The sequence below is a fragment of the Podarcis muralis genome, chromosome 15 (genome assembly GCF_964188315.1).
Source record: "Podarcis muralis chromosome 15, rPodMur119.hap1.1, whole genome shotgun sequence".
Classification (NCBI taxonomy): domain Eukaryota; kingdom Metazoa; phylum Chordata; class Lepidosauria; order Squamata; family Lacertidae; genus Podarcis; species Podarcis muralis.
The window spans coordinates 19,465,874-19,482,928 of NC_135669.1; the positions used below are offsets into that span (position 1 = coordinate 19,465,874).

General features: G+C 41.4%; 1 protein-coding gene and 1 long non-coding RNA gene across 19 annotated transcripts in view; one reads left to right on the plus strand and one right to left on the minus strand.

Moving 5' to 3' along the window:
* NCAM1 (neural cell adhesion molecule 1) overlaps positions 1 to 17,055 on the minus strand; it is a 216,157-nt gene that overhangs the window by 139,384 nt on the left and 59,718 nt on the right. The gene's annotated exons all lie outside the window — the stretch shown is intronic.
* Positions 1,053 to 9,835, plus strand: LOC144325650 (uncharacterized). Of its 2 annotated transcripts, XR_013390849.1 has the most exons (4): positions 1,053 to 1,560; positions 3,613 to 3,694; positions 8,067 to 8,209; positions 8,976 to 9,835. It is a non-coding gene; the product is annotated as an uncharacterized LOC144325650 (long non-coding RNA). The 2 variants fall into 2 exon arrangements; XR_013390848.1 differs by lacking the exon at positions 3,613 to 3,694.

Consider the following 17,055-nt stretch of genomic DNA (forward strand, 5'->3'; position numbering starts at 1 on the left):
GTCAGGTAACAACATACTGTTTAGTCATGCACTGTAGCTCTTTTCTAGCTTGAGGTTTGGTTGATTTCTTAATGCTATTGCTGCTCTGTTTCAGTCTGGCTTTTTTCCACTATTCATAGATTTCTGAGAAGAGTTTCAATATGCTGGCCTGATGTGGGATATCAATTTTTTAATTAATACATAATACAGAAACAAACCAGAAAGTGAGGAGAGGAAGGCTGCCATGTGTCCTGATTTTCCAGCTCAACAGTTTCAGTAGTCCCCCCCCCCCAAAAAAAAACCCCAGGGTGTCCTGGTTTTTTTACTTTTTGACATACTGCAACTTACAATTCACACATTATCAGTCCTACCCAAACTGCACTCACCCAGCTCTCTTTATTACTCATTCATTTTCCTGGGTAACTGGCAACAGTTGACAATGTAATACTATTAGTGCCTCAGGCAAGGAAAGTTGTTGCTGCTAAGTGACTTTAAGTGCATAAATAGTGAGGCAAGCACAGGCGCTCTTGAGAGAGATACTTCCAATGAAAGCTTGCCTTTGTAACAATGGAATACATTAACGAAAGAGAACCAGCAACTAAGGATGAACAGTTCCATCTATTTTGGGCCCGTGTCACTATCACATATGTTTATTTATAAATCATTTCTGTCCTTCTTCCACATTAATCTGCAGGTTATTGTCTAAACAATATTGCACTAAAATTCTTATTTAAATACAAAGTTAATTACTTATTTTATCCCAACGTGCACATTTCTGAATGTACTTCACGCTAAAATACACTGTTCTGCACATTTTGGTATGTTTCTTGAGCCAAAAACATGTGGAGCATTGCCAGAGCTGAAGGTTAATTATGTTCCAATCCGTATAATTAACCCAGGAGCTGCAAATTAGGGCAGCTCGTGTAAAAATATGGACCAAATCAAATTCTCCTCCATCCCTGCTAGTAACACACACCAATGCCCGCCCGCCCCCTTACACACACATTTTTTATTCACCAACAGAGAAAAGGAGTCAGGAGGATATGTCAAAGGAATCAGTACAGATGGAGAGAGGACGAGGTGGAGGGAGAGTGGCGGTGAGCACAGCAACAGAGCAATATATTCCATGAACAAAGGCAGAGATTATTCTGATGGGCAAGCATGCACTTCATTGCACACTTTAATGGGTAGGATGCCAAAGAACAGAACTGGCACACACAGCTGGATAGCAAGTCAGACTATTTGTTGACTAATTCAACTGGAGGAGGAGAGAACAGAGGGTGAAGAAAGAGCTGTAAGTGGGAGGGGGGGAGAGCTTTCCCCTCCTCTTGACCCCCCTGGGAAACTCAAAAAACCTGCTGCACCTGGAACCGAGTATAAAGAGTCTGGCTGAATGGGACACAGCTGTGGGCAGCCTAAGGATGTCCCATCCACCTTGGGGAGGCCCATGAAAAGCAAGTCTAGAGTGAGGGTCTAGGGTGATTGATGTCCACTGTTTCCAGGATCTCTTCTTGCTGTGAGAGTTTCATGGGGGAGCTGAGAGTTTGCTTGGACGCTAAGTGAGAACCCAGAGGCTGAGAGGTATGTTGTATTAATGCAACATTTTTATACGTAATTGTGTATTTTTGCAATATTTTGTTTAAGTTGTCTGTTGTTGCTTCAGTTTTGTGTACGCTGCTTGGATATATATTTTTAATATACGAAGTGGTATATAAATTAAAAAGTTGTAATCATAACACTGTCTGCACTGACTAGCAGTGGATTCCCAGGATCTCAGTAAAGGGATTTTCCTAACCCTACCTGGAGATAATGAGGACTGAATTTACAACATTCTAAATATAGCTACAGGGACGCAGATGGTGCTGTGGGTTAAACCACAGAGCCTAGGACTTGCCGATCAGAAGGTCGGCGGTTCGAATCCCAGTGACAGGGTGAGCTCCCGTTGCTCGGTCCCTGCTCCTGCCAACCTAGCAGTTTGAAAGCACATCAGTGCAAGTAGATAAATAGATACTGCTCCGGTGGGAAGGTAAACGGCGTTTCCGTGTGCTGCTCTGGTTCGCCAGTGGCTTAGTCATGCTGGCCACATGACCTAGAAGCTGTATGCTGGCTCCCTCGGCCAATAGAGCAAGATGAGCGCCGCAACCCCAGAGTCGGCCACGACTGGACCTAATGGTCAGGGGTCCCTTTAGCTTTACATACAGCTACATGGAAGAAGCTGAGTTTTATTTTTAGGGGGTGGGACAAATGGACCAGCAGAAATGGTCAAGCAAACAGACCCATATCAGAGGTGGAACAATGCATTCTCTAAACTTTAAAGTAAAGGACAGAACTGAATGCCAGATATCTAACACAGAGACTGAACAAGGAAGAGACTACAGCAATGGCAAAGAAACACAATATTTGGCATTATAATTCCACAATGACTGGAAGAAGAGAGCCAGCAGAAGGAAAGGTTCCAAGGAGGATGCAACTGTTTTAATCCTTAGCTTTAGAAAGTCTTTGCTATGTCATTTGATACTGGTTTAGGAAGACAGCAACATTCTTTGGGGCAATGGCAGAGAGGAGGATGAGAACAGCCGGCCTCTGAAGGAACGCAGCCTGCCTGGAGATTTCTGCACTCGCCACGCTAATAGAGCCCCTCTCTGGCTGGCTGCTGCTTGCCTCGTGTCAGCAAAGAGCCTCAGTGCACTGGCGCGAGCCTGACGGGCTGTCAATAAAAATCAAATGTGCCTGTATTAAAGTCACACGGCATTTATGAACATGTGGAACCAGCTGCTCAGTGAGCTGCATTCTGGCAGGGAAGAGAAATCCACCCAGATGCAAAAATAGATTTTGCTACACAGTGCTTGCAGATGGCTACCAATTAAAAGGCATGGGAATGCACATTACATAATAAAGAAATTGAGAGCGCTGCAACTTAGAAAGCAGAGAGGGCTTGGGGGGGGGGGGTGAGGCAGCAAGTTCCACATGACAACTATTAGAATGAGAGAAAAATGGAACCTCCCTGTTCAGAGGCAGTATACTGTACCTCCAGGGAATAACAAAAGGGACAGCTATCACCCTTGATGGTTGGTTGGTTGGTTGGTTGGTTGGTTTTAAAGCATTTATAAATGGCTTAGTATTTTTAAACCTGCAACATAGAAAAAACTAACAATATGATTAAAACAAAAATGCAATATAAAACCAGTAAAACAATATTATAAAAGCAAATAAAAATAGAAATTCAGTAAATTAAAACAAACTGAAAACAAGGTTTGATTTATATGAGTCAGGTAAGGCCTGGGCAGAAAGATGCGTCTTTAAGAGACACATGAAGCAACTGATGGTTGCTGCTTGAGATATCTTCAGATCTACTGAAAACTGCTAGAAAAAGTATAAGAAGCTTTATGAAACTGTCTTATACAGAGTCAGACCACTGTGCTGCCAACTAACACGGGCACCAGCTCCAAGCTCTCATCCTTTCCACCTGAACTGTATGTTTGTTTTTAAACTGAGAATGGAAGGGGTTCAATCTGGGACCTTCTGTGCTGTCAAACTGTTATGCATGTGTATGAATAATGAAGTGAATGTAGTCACCCTGGATACGTTAAGAGGGACCAGAACACATTGATCTCCTCATCTGTTCCACTACAGATTTCCGCACTACAGCAGAAAAAAGAGATTGTAGCATCTGTCAGGCAAAGCAGCTGTAGGAGGGCAGACTTAAAACTTACAGGTATATGCATGAAGGCTTGTGTGCACCCTGGAACCCCCATATGAATGCACACCATGGGGAGGGACTAGCTGCGGCATGTGGTACCAGGATGGGGTTGGTCAGCATAGCCCTGCCTTCCCTGCTTCACACAATCCTCCAATGCGTAAGAGAAACATGTGGTTTACCCTAGAGCAGTGGTTCCCAGTTGGTGGTCCATGAAACCCAGTGGTCCACAGCACATACCTGTCAACTGTCCAGGATACCCCGTTTTTGGGTACCATGTGTAGGAGCAGAGCCCAGAAAACATGCATCCTGTTTTTGTGCTGGAACATGTTGGAGGGTATGGTGGCACCATTCCCAAAACAGAAAGTACCACAGAGAGAGCAACATTTTCAAAAGGAGGGGGCCCATGGCTTGACTTATGGAAAATGGGGGGTCCTCAGTACTTAGCTAATTGGGAACCACTGCCCTGAAATATATTTGTCTGCCGTGGGGTTTAAGAACATAGGAATAGTCTTGCTGGTCAGACCAAGGTCCATGCTCTCTTCTTCAGCTTTCCATTTCTGTCGGCTGAAATCCTGTGCAGGATTTATTTTGATATTCGCTTTGGGTTTAGTTGGCGTTTGCACTACTAAAAATCAAAAATCATTGCACAGTTTAAATTCCAAGTACTTTAAAGGTTTACAAATTGAGATAAGGGGAAGTGGATTATGGATTCCACACTATTTGATGTTTTGAAAATGCACTGTAATGTTGAGGCACCAGAAGGGATTAAGGCTACAATCGCCTGTGCAGGCAGAGATAGGACACATGAGGTAATACAATCCAGATGTCTGCCAGGTTACATATGCACAATTCACCTTACAAATGCTGGCTGAGTGTGGCATATCAGTTTTAAAAGTACCACGCTACACACTAAGAGGAAGAAGCAATGATGTCCCAAAGAGTTGGGTTGGTTTTCTGTGGAAGTAAGAATTGACTTTCAATCCAATCAGCCTTCACCAACCTGGTGCCCTCCAGATGTTTTGGACTATGAGTTGTGGTCCAAATGACCCAGAGGGCACCATACTGGTGAATTTTGGGCTTGACAAATCTTCATTCTTATTAGCAGTATTCCTTGAAAATGTATTTCTTTTATTATCTGGGACATCTATGGAAATTATGGCATCAGCAGAAGTAAAAGGAGCTGTTTTATTTAGATTCTTCTCATTTGTTATAACTGTCAATCTATTTGCAATGTGAAATCCAATTTTGAATGTTTTTCTGAGTCTTACTATGTCAGAGGCAAAAGATATATAACATTATAGGACAGACCATGTAGATTTGTAGATAAACAATGGTTTCACCAACTTTACCCTAAAATAAGTTGAATTTGACAGCCGAGTTGAATGCACTTTGTAACATCCAAAGCTACTGTCTACCAGATCTCTAACTTCAGTATAACCTAAGTGAGATGTATGATGATCATTGGAATAGTCATTGAAGCACTGCGGAACATCTATGAATATTCCAAATTGTCAGTTCAAAAGAAAACTACCAACACAATATTTACATTTTAACCCTAAAATCAGAAGTGCATGGAAAGCAGGTCCTTGAAAAATGGGTGACATTTTGGCCAGCTCAAAGGGCAATTATTCTCTACTGCTGCTAGGATTGGAGGTTCTAGCATAACGTAATGTCCATAGTACCTACTATTCCATCAAGAGGCTTCCTATAATGGCCAAAAAGATGCCTCTGGGAAGCCTATGAACAGAGCATGAAGGCAGCAGCCCCTTCCTAGCTATTGCTTTACCCCCCTCATTAAAATCTATTCAGAATTCACAGCAAAATGCCAAACTAGAGGAACCTTTAGTCCAATCCAGCATGACTTCTTTTTATGGTGCTTTTTGAAAATAAACATGGCTTGCTTTGGCTTTTGCCTTTCATGGATTGGAACTCAAGCAGATTTATTTTCAAAATGGAGGTAAACTGGTTTCCAAGTACGGCAGTAACTAAAAATCAGCATATATAGTGCAAAGCAATTTGGCCAACATTTAATGGAATTCCAGACCATAATTCTTTAAATGTCAAGGTCGTAATGATAACACACATGCTTTGCTTCAAACATCCAGAGTTCAATTCCTGTTGTCTTCAGGCAGAGCTGGAAATGTCTCATGTCTGAGATACTAAAGGTCCACTGCAGTGAGGGCCACATTACTCAAGTAGAAAGCTGTCAGGGACTACATTCCAGTGGGCAGAGTCAGACCCACATCATGCTGCTACTTATGGAAACAGAGACATATATTTAATTCTTAGTATAATTTTCACCTTCCATTTTATCCATACATTTTTTTACAAAATTGTAAAAATAAGTTCTTCACCTCCTTTTATGTGTTCTGACTGCAAAAAAACAAAAAAGCAAATAAAGAAGAAGATTGCAGGTAAGGTCAATGTACAGCTAAACTGTGTAAGCCCTGCCTTACCGCTATTCAAAGCCTCAAACTTTAACATGCAATTGCATCCTGAAAAATGCATGCATACAATTGCAAAATGCATGGACACTTTCTGAATATTTGCAAAGAATGCAAGTCCACCTCTTCGCTGGGACATTTTACATTCTGCTTTGATTGTCTTAGAGCAGATCTCTGTGCACAGGAAGGTGCTGTAATTGCAAACTTTGCACTACATCAAAGCACTTGTTCCTCTTAACTGCTCCCTGCTGAACAACCAAGGAGTGGAAGGCGACCCCAAAAATCAATGTCCCAGAGCAGTTTCCCCACCCTGGTGTAGCTGATACTAAGCTAGATGCGCCAATGGTATGACTCAGTGAAAGGCAGCTTTCTGTGCTAATAAGGTTGCATTTCATGGCTTCTTGGTTTAGGAGTTGAATTTTTAAAACCACAAAATAACAAGGAGAAGGCAGCATCACAAGAACCGAATTGCCAGCACCTTAACCATGTTAATGATAATAAATGTCAAAAAAAGAGTATAACCTTTTGACTGGAGATTCATTCTGTGAAAAGAGATTAAGGAATTCAATGTCCTGATTTACAGCTTGCCTAACAAGGGGAAATCAATACTGCATCAAATTCGGACCAAAATAAGACTTGATTTTTTATTATTCCGACAAGGACACACAATACACTGAAGGGGAGCAGGTCTAGCTGCCAGATGACAAAACCTCATTTCATCTTGCAAGCTGAGACACCACCACCACCACCACCCCAAAAAAACCACCTCTAGGGAAAGACAGTAAGGTAAAGAAAAGCAGCTAGGATCTAGGGGGCTATCCAATCCCAAAGGCTCCCCATCTGCTGCCCCAAATAGCCCCTGATCCTAAAGAAAGCCACCCACACATATATACGTTATTACCACAACCTTAGCTGAGACACAGATAAATGCCTTCTCTCACACAGTGTTAAGTAAAATGCATAAGTACAGTAACAGTCTCTGCCCTACTGTCCAACTCAGCCACCTTTTCCTAGGCTGTGACATGGGTGCTCTGCCCCATCATTGTGAGCTCTTTGCCATAAAAGGCCTTCTCAGGGAAAAGTTAGCAATCATTTATGGAAGGGTGTCGGTGTGGTTCACTTTGGGGCAGAGAGAGTTAAGAGCTTGTCTGAGAGCTGGACCAGTGAGAAGGTATAATGCCACTGGCCATTTGCTCAGCTGAAAATATATCCTTTGTTAAAAATCTTTTGCTAAAGTTAAGGGGCAAACAGCAAAATAGGCCCCAATTATGCAATATTTGGGCCAAGTCTCTACATGTAGCAGAATGAGGTTATAGAGCAGAATCCACCATCTGGTCATTATAAGAACTGTAACTTTGCGTACTAGTGCCTGGATTTCCCTTTTTTCTCCACCTTTCCCATCCCTTTACAGTATATCGAGCACATTTTCCCTGTTTAGGGAAGTTTTAAATGACTGATGACTGGGGAAACCCAGCAAGATCAGTGGGGTATGCATGCATGCATGTATGTATGTATGTATAAATGAATAAATAAATATTATTTTATAGCAAATACATATGAGAAATTGTGGTGGGGAACAAAAACAGACTAGCAAACATTTATTGGGGAGGGGGAGAGAATTCATACATGGCCCTAGAAATTGCACCACTGATATACAGACAATGCCTCTCATATGGAAAATGGAGGGAAGCATGTAGGCAGAGTTAGGCGTGGCCATTGGTGAAAAGTAAAAACCAGGAACAAATTTTTGCTTTTGCTTTTGCAAAGTGGTAATGCTGGACTTGGCTTCAATCGCACAATCAATATGCCACATATGAAATGTTCATGTTCCTTCTGTGTGAGTGGACTAGTGATCTTTGCTCAGTTATTTGGAAGGCCAGATTAGCAGATATGCTGAGAAAGCCCATTGAGACTCTCCTAACCCCCCTTTGTCTCGTTTCTAGTGCTGCAGTATTTCACCGATTAATCGGAATAGTCAATTAAGAGTGAACCCTCTTGGAAGAGGCATTCCCCTCCCTTCTCTCACATAAGGAAGGAAAGCAACTTCTAAAATGGCACCTGTTGGAGAATCATCTAAAGATAAAAGGTGTGTGCTCCTTACTATTTATTATTAACTGATAAAAGCTCATACGATTAATTGACTTAGGTTTCTTTCACTAGGCAACAGGTTCTCTTTAAAGAGGTCACCTTGACACCAAGGGCTTACTCAAATTTACCTTTTGCCCCACTTTCCAGACACAGGTCCACACTTTAAAGCTCTGAGCCTGAGTGCTCTTCTTTCACCCCAGAGCTTTCCCCATGAAAACTTGCTCTTTAAAGCCAAAATGCAACAAACAGCAATTCAAGTTTCCTGTGGATTGCCATTAGCTCCAAATCAGCAGTAAAGAGCAGGTTGTTGCAGGGAGGGCTAAAAAAAAAAAAAAAAATAGTGATCGGACTGTGCCTGGAAAGCATGTTGGAAAGTTAAGTGTGGATAAGCCCCAAGCTACACCAAAAAGAAATGTGTTTCACAAAACTTAAATGCAAGTATCAGAAAGAAAGCCCAAAGGGGAGGGAGGGGAGGAACAAGCCAGCAACTAGCTTCTGCCACCAGAGGCGGGGGGGAATATTTTTCTCTGACATTTCTATTCCTCAGAAATAGATGGATTTAAAAGAAAGAAAATTAATTGAGTGCTATAAATAATGCAAGGCAGAGTTTTCAAAACTGCTAATGAATGTGTTAAAGGTTTCTAGCAATGATACTTTGCACTGAAATGTGTGTTACGTTATCCCAATGAGTTCCTTACCTGCAGAAATGATTATCTGAAATTTGTGAAAAGTGGAAAATCCAAATGTTGTTTCTCTCCCACCAGGTGGAGACAAATAATACAGCATACAAAGTCTTCCATGTAGCAAAAGCTTCATTCCCAAGAGTCAGAACGACAAGCAATGCAGCTTGCAGGCAGCGCCTTTCCTCATTAAAGCCAACAGCAAACTCCCATATGCAGACAAGCAACGTATCTTGCTCAGAGCATCACCTCAAAACTAACATTGCCAGCCAAAAGCAAAGAATTAAACTGATTGTCCCTGGGCAGACCTTTATTTAAAGAAAGGCTGTTTCAGAATGGCAGATGAGGCAGAGCTGGTGAGAACAAGCTGGCCAACTCCCTCTTGCCTTCTGCTATCATATCTTTTCACCTGAAGCTTTTAGAGAACCAGAGTTCTGGCAAAAACAATTATTCACTCCTCACAACCCCCCCCCCAAATATATATTCAAGATTTGCCTGATTGCACCCATAATGGGAGCCCCACACTGTAAAAAAAATAGTAACAACAGCCTAAGATAGCTCAACCATCTATAAAATCAAACAATATTGACTCTGTCTGAGAACAGCCTCTGATCTGTGTTTTTTCTTGCTCTACAAGACAAGAAGATACTATAACATCACTTGACATGCTGGGGATTGATCCTGGGACATTTGGCATGCCGAGCTTGTACTCGTATGACTGACCTCTGGTCACTCTTCCCAAATATGAGAGAACATTTGCGTGAGATAAACCCACTTGCCAGAGGGGCTAGTGGTCAGCTTGAGATTCAAAATGGAGTTGGCCTATTTGAGCAAGCTCCTTCCTTCCAACGTTCACTCCATATCTACTTTGAAATTGGAGCTTTTATAATCCAGACCCTATGTGACACAGAGCTGTAGCTCTAGCAGGGTGGGGGGTGGGAATATTTATTTGTTTGTTTGTTTGTTTGTTTGTTTGTGTTATACCACCTATCCAACTTTGCATTTCACAGCATGTTAACCCCACCCCCACAACAACAAAAATCACAGAATCCCACCCAAAAAGCCCAATGTGAATCAATAAAATCCTAATAATACACAACACTTAAACCAGCTATGGAACATCAGCTAAGCTATTTTCACCAGCACAAAGCCTACAGAAGCAACTGTAATGCAAGATACAAAAAGAAATCCAGAAATGGTTGGGAGAAGGGAAGAGAGTATTCACTTGGCACCTAAAAGGCATCCATGTACAGTAGGTGCCAGGAAAACCTGTCTGGGGAAGAGTGATCCCAGTCATGAAGAGGAGACTGGATTTAATCTGAAGAGCAGTAGCAGGGGCAGCTAACTGGGATAGGGAAGAAGTACAATGGAACCTTGGTTGTCGAACGTAATCTGTTCCGGAAGATTGTTCAACTTCTGAAATGTTCGACAACCGAGGTGCAATTGCCAGTCGGCAAAATCCATTTGACTTCCGAGGCGCATTCAAAACCGAAAGCATTCACTTCCAGGTTGTCAGCGTTCGAAAGCCGCAACATTTGACTTCCGAAGCATTCGACAACTGACGTTCCACTGTATAGCAGGGGTTAGTGAAAAAAAGGTACCTATGGCAGAGAAAGTGATACATTTCAAGACATTTAAACCTGGACACTGCAAGAAGAACAAATAATAAATTTATGGATTTTTAGATGTCAGTTCACATTCATCTAGTCTCATTGATTAGGAGGTCTAGGAAGGCAATTAAGCCAGTTTACGTAGATTTATGTTGCTTCCAAAGACACACAATTATTTTCATTTCAAGCAGTGCACAATAGCCATGGATTCCCTGCTTACAGAATGCACTGTAAGGCTGCATCTCATTTGCAGTGGTTTCTGGAAACAGATTGAAGAGGGGCTTTTGGAATGCTGGCTCTTCATCCAAAAAAGCTGTCCTACAAACATATTCACTTAAATACAGATGTTTGGGTACACATGAACACACACACACACACACACACGCACACACACACACACACACACACAATACCCCATAACATCTCAAGAATAGCTTTACTAAATCAAGAGTACCTCAAGTGAGCCAGCACTCTAAGTCCTCATTGGGCTATTCCCCCCAAAATAATTTGTGTACTTCTGCAAACCTCTGACATTCCTAATAAATCCCCATTTTGCTACGTAAAGTTCTACACAAGCAAAATGGCTTCACTATTACTATGTAAGGTGATTCCATGTTTTCCTAAAGCAAATGTAGTCTGGTTTGAATGCATTCTCTGGCCACAATCCAAGAGTTTTAAAACACGCTTAAGTCTACTAAAATCAGTGTGCTGGGTTTTAGACCCACTGTTTGTTGTTTTACACACACATACACACAATGTGCATAAAGAATTAACAACTCTATGCAACAGAATGATAGATTACTGTTCTGCTTTCCCCCTTACAATTTATTTTTCTTATTCATTACTCTTACGCCCAATGTATATTGCCTTTCTTATCAGCAGCCAAAATATAATATATAATACATATTTTAACACTAGCTTATAATGTGCTGAAAATGAATATGCACACTCACATACAAGCAAGCATGGTGTAGCAAAGCTTCTATCATTTTAAGGTAACAGCCAGCCAGGCCAGATGTTTTATGTTCACAAGTACACCAGCATTATTCAAAAAAGTGAATTTACAAGTAAAAAGAAGAAGAAATAAGACACTTTACCTGATGAAACAGAAAAATCGTACAACGAAATGTCATTGTGGAAACCATCCCAAGATACATTGTCCACCAAAGATTGCAGCAGGAAAAGGGCAGGGAGGGGAAAGAAAACAGAAATCTGATTAGTCTTTTGTTAACTCTGCCATATCGTTCATTTTACTGTCAAAGGTATGGAGCATCATAACAACTGTCAAACCAGCGAATTCAGTGGTATTTACTTACCATTTTACAGAAATGCCCACAGGCACTTCATAAATAATTTTGGAAAAATATTGCTGCATTGGGTTTTCTTTTTCGTTTTTTAAGGAAATGTAACAGTGTGCCATATGCTTCCTAATTTTGTATTCATTTACAACAGCGAACAACAAGAAGCTACCATAATAAGCATCTGCATGGCACAAAAACAAGGAAAATAAGATGCAATAATCTTGAAAGGAAGGAAAGATTGAGAGCTCTGCAGAACCTTCAAAAAGAAAGTATTTGCACATTTAAATCCATCCCAATTTTGATGCTTCAGATTTGTTCTGGACTTCCTACAATGTTCAGGAACATATCCAAGATGGAACATAAGAAGCTGCCTTAGCTAAAGGTAAAGGGACCCCTGACCATTAGGTCCAGTCGTGACCGACTCTGGGGTTGCGGCGCTCATCTCGCTTTACTGGCCGAGGGAGCTGGCGTACAGCTTCTGGGTCATGTGGCCAGCATGACTAAGCTGCTTCTGGCGAACCAGAGCAGCACACGGAAACGCCGTTTACCTTCCTGCCGGAACGGTACCTATTTATCTACTTGCACTTTGACGTGCTTTCGAACTCCTTATACTGAGCTAAATGGTCCATCTAGCTCAGTATTGACTACATGGAGTGACCACAGCTCTCCAGGGTTTCAGGCAGGAGTCATTTGCAGCCCTATCTAGAGATGCCAGGAAATGGAACCAGGGGTGTACGGCAGAAGCTCCACCACAGAGTCAAAACCCTTCCTCAAGTGAAGGTCAAGGCTCCCCAGAATTCTTTATTCTGAAGCTAACAGAATAACATTACATAAGGCACCTCTCCTCTCCATACCACAAGGAACACAGACAGTTAATGGGTTTATCCGCTTCACCTGCTGTCATATCCCTTACACCAGGGTTCCCATGCCATTCCAAGGACTCAGATTAGGTAGACTCACAGATCACCTCACTCAGTGCAGTGGGAGTCTTTAGTACCCTGTTCTTTACCATTACAACTGAGGACATCGACCTCCAATCAGCCAGACTTGGGGGATTATTCCCCTGTATGCTTTCCTGCTCAACATGCAACTGTGGGATCATCTAAGGCAGTGTTTCCCAACCTTGTGCCTCCAGCTGTTTTTGAACTACAACTCCCATCATCCCTGACTAGCAAGACCAGTGGCAAGGAATGATGGGAATTGTAGTCCAAAAACAGCTGGAGGCACAAGGTTGGGAAACACTGATCTAAGGCAGTGTTTCCCAACCTTGGGCCTCCAGCTGTTTTTGAACTACAATTCCCATCATCCCTGACCACTGGTCTTGCTAGCTAGGGATGATGGGAGTTGTAGTCCAAAAACAGCTGGAGGCCCAAGGTTGGGAAACACTGATCTAAGGAACCCTTTCAGGACTATGGACAGCAACTGGGGGGGGGGAGAACCTGAGAAGGTCCTGTCATCCTTCAGAGGACTCTGGTCTTTGAATGAGACAAGATATCCCATAGTTCGACCTGCAGGGCTAAGGTTGATTTATAAGAGGCTCTGGTAATCACTACCAATTTTCCTGTAAGTACCAGCAGAGCAGGAGACCTGCATGAAATTAGGAATGAATAAACCAGTCTATTTGCTGTCTATGTCACTTTCTGTTTGTTCACAATCCATTCCATCCCATTTCCACATTCATCTGTGATTCTAAATATTTTTAATCTGTTCAAAAATTCACACTAACCTAAGTATTTAAATTTCTAAACATGTTTTGATAAGTTTTTTTGAGCTGAGAACTTGTGCTGGAACATTCAGAAACTATGAAAATGAATCCACACATAAGCATGGGAGATATAGGGTCAAGTCAGTTCATAACATAATTTGTCACAATCAAATTCCTCAAGCATTCCATCATGAGCTAGATATTATTTTGATTTATTTAATACTTTCACAACCTGCTTTTCCACCCACTTCTACACTTGCAAGGCAGCTAACAGCCATGAAATATAATAAACAATCACATTAAAATAACAAGACACTTAAAGTAATATGACACTCCAAAACACAGCAGGCTCTTTAGGATTTTGTGTGTGCGTATAATTATTATTTTTTTAAAACCACACTCACAACTCTATGTTGAAGGCTTAAAAGAACTTTTCCATGTGTTTTCTGAATCTTAGAATGGTGTCAGCAGTGCAATTCTCAAAAGAAAAAAAAGCATTTACTAGTGAGGTGCCAATGCTGAAAAGGCTTTGCCCATGTGATGAGGCAAGAGGGGCATCTACAGAGCCCTGTGGTGCCCTATTCAATGCCCAAGGAGGTTTGGTTCATTTGGAACAAGACTTTACCTAAGAAATCTGATCAAAAGCAACCTAAGACATTCATCGTCAACACCAGTACCTTGAGTAGAGTCTAGAAACAATGTGGCAGCTGGTGCAGCTGTTTCAGTACTCATTTTGAACCATTTTGAAATGTGCAAATGGTCTTCAAGAGCAGCCCGTGCAGAATGCACTGAAGGAGCCCAGCCTGGAAATTACTGGAGGCAGGTGGGGGCTGCCCCAAGTTTGCCTCGAGTTGGGCTACCATTGAAACTTCCCGAACAATTACCAACAATGGCCAATTAAAGACTGCTCTGTGTCGTTTGCAAGATCAGTGATCACTGCCTCCTGTAATGAAACAGGGGGACTCCCCTCACACAATGAGGCTCTCTTTCTCCTTATTCATAAGCAGTTTCTGATGGCAGAAACTGGTTGCAGCCTTCCTTCAAGCACATTATCAGCTTCCTTGTGGGTCTAACCATACAGCAGCAAGCAGGGAATTATGCTGCTTTATTTCTCTGAGCAGTAGGAAGTCCAAGGCAAACTTCTTAGCTTGGATCCTCAACAGGAAGGCATATGCAAGCACATCAGAACCACCTAGTATGGGAACTGAATAATGCCTACAATGAATTTTCAACAGAAATTGAGAGCTTTGGGCTTGGGCAAAACATAAATAAAAAAAATACACAATGATGCATCAACGGAATACAAAGAGAAGCTTGGGTGAAAGTAGTGACACTACTCAAGGGAGGGTTCAAAAAGTAATTCATTCAGTCCACTTTTTGCAGCAAACCAACACAACCCACTGCTCCCAAAATTGTTTGTGTACCAGAATTCAACTCCTAGTCAGATCACACACTTCTCTAGATTTTGTAATCCATGTTTTAGTGCACGAAACTTTCACACACAAAAATTTATTTCATGTAAAAAGCTGCATTAAAATTTTGTGTAATTAATATAAAAACTACAAAATTTGCAAAATTTAAATGCAGAATTTTCAAGTTTTTTCAAAAACTCTGCACAAAATAGGACAGGACAGATATATGTCTGAGCATTGGCAACAACTGAAAGAGCCATTTTTATTTAACCTATGAAGGTCAAACAAACTGTGCATTAGAATTTGAACAAATGGAAATTATTAGTATTAAAAATTCACTCTCGGGATAGGAACATCACACCAAGTAATATTGTTTCCATCTGGCTAAGTATTTCCCGGGGGGGGGGGGTTAAGGGAGAGAAGATATAAGCTGGTGTTGATGCAAAGATACTGTAAATGGAATAAACGGTCACAATAATTCAACCATATCAGCACATCCAACATGATACACATTTCCACAGGATGAAAGCATTGAACAAAGTTTGCCATTCATCGTCAGTTAAATTTTGCCACTTCAAAATAAACATCCTCTGTTCCTTGCAATAACGATGCAAAAGAAAATGGGTTATCTTAAACAGCATTCCATTTTTAGCTATTTAAATTGTTTCAGCAACTAATCCACCAGAGGCACTTGTTGGAAGCAGAAGAAAAATTTCCCATGAGATTTCTCAAAACGCAGCAACCTCTTTCTAGAATATCACCAGAAGGAGAACCAAAAGTTACTTTGAGTAAGGGCATGGTATGTTCACAGGTGAAATACGCAGCCCAATACTTTTTGAGGCAACTATTCCAATTTCTTACCATTAACAGACACATTATTATTAAACTGCTGTGCAGAGTGGCTGGAGAAACCCAGCCAGATGGGTGGGATATAAATATTGTTATGGTTATGGTTATTGTTACAATGGAAGAAGCACAAGTCACTTGTTTTTAATCATACCATTCCACTACTCTCAATGTGAGCCCTCTCAACACTACTTTACTGTTAAGGGGGGGGGGGGACCTTCAAAATCCACAACTAGGCAATCCCCTGATTGGGACCAACCAAAATGTCACAAAAGGGCAACACACTTCCGTGTTCTCCAGAACTCATCATTATTTACAGTGGTACCTTGGGTTACATATGCTTCAGGTTACATACACTTCAGGTTACAGACTCCACTAACCCAGAAATAGTGCTTCAGGTTAAGAACTTTGCTTCAGGATGAGAACAGAAATTGTGCTCCAGCAGCGCGGCAGCAGCGGGAGGCCCCATTAGCTAAAGTGGTGCTTCAGGTTAAGAACAGTTTCAGGTTAAGAACGGACCTCCAGAACGAATTAAGTACATAACCCGGGGTACCACTGTATTTGCTTTGATAGTCCCTTAACACAAGACAGTCTCTAGGAACTGATTGTGGGACACACATAAATGATGCACAACAGTGACTGGTGAGGACTTGGCTCCCTTCCACATTTATAATCCATTCAAGACACCCTTTCCATACTTTCTACTTTTCCTTTTATGCACATAATGCTACCATAACAAATCAGACCATTGCTCCATCTAGGCCAATGTTACCTACTCTACCTACTAGCAGCTCTCTAAATCTGAGAGCATGAAGAAGTCTACTTGCTGCTACATTTGACCAATGAGGCTGGGATGGAAGGAAAGGGAGTAAAGACTTACTAAAGTGCATTTGCTTTGCACTGGACAATGGTAACTCTTATTTCATGTTGTATTCGCTGAAGGATCTGACTAATTTTATTTGCACCTTAGCACACCGCTGTTTTACATAACATATAGTAGCAGAAGCAAACATCTATGAAATCAAACACAGGCTGCTATCATTCCTGTAATTTTAAATCAGAGAGAAAAGAGGATTCTGTTTTGACAATATATGGAATGAGACATACATATTTATTTTTGAAAAGCAGAAAGTTACTGTCTTATTCCCCAAAGTTCAAGAAACACCAGGCGAATCTTTGATGTAGATTATTATTGCTATTTTAGATTCAATTTCTATGAAAAACAAACCAAAAGCAAACAAACTACTTGGGTACCAGGAGAAACAACAAAGAAAAGTGATAGGGCATCAG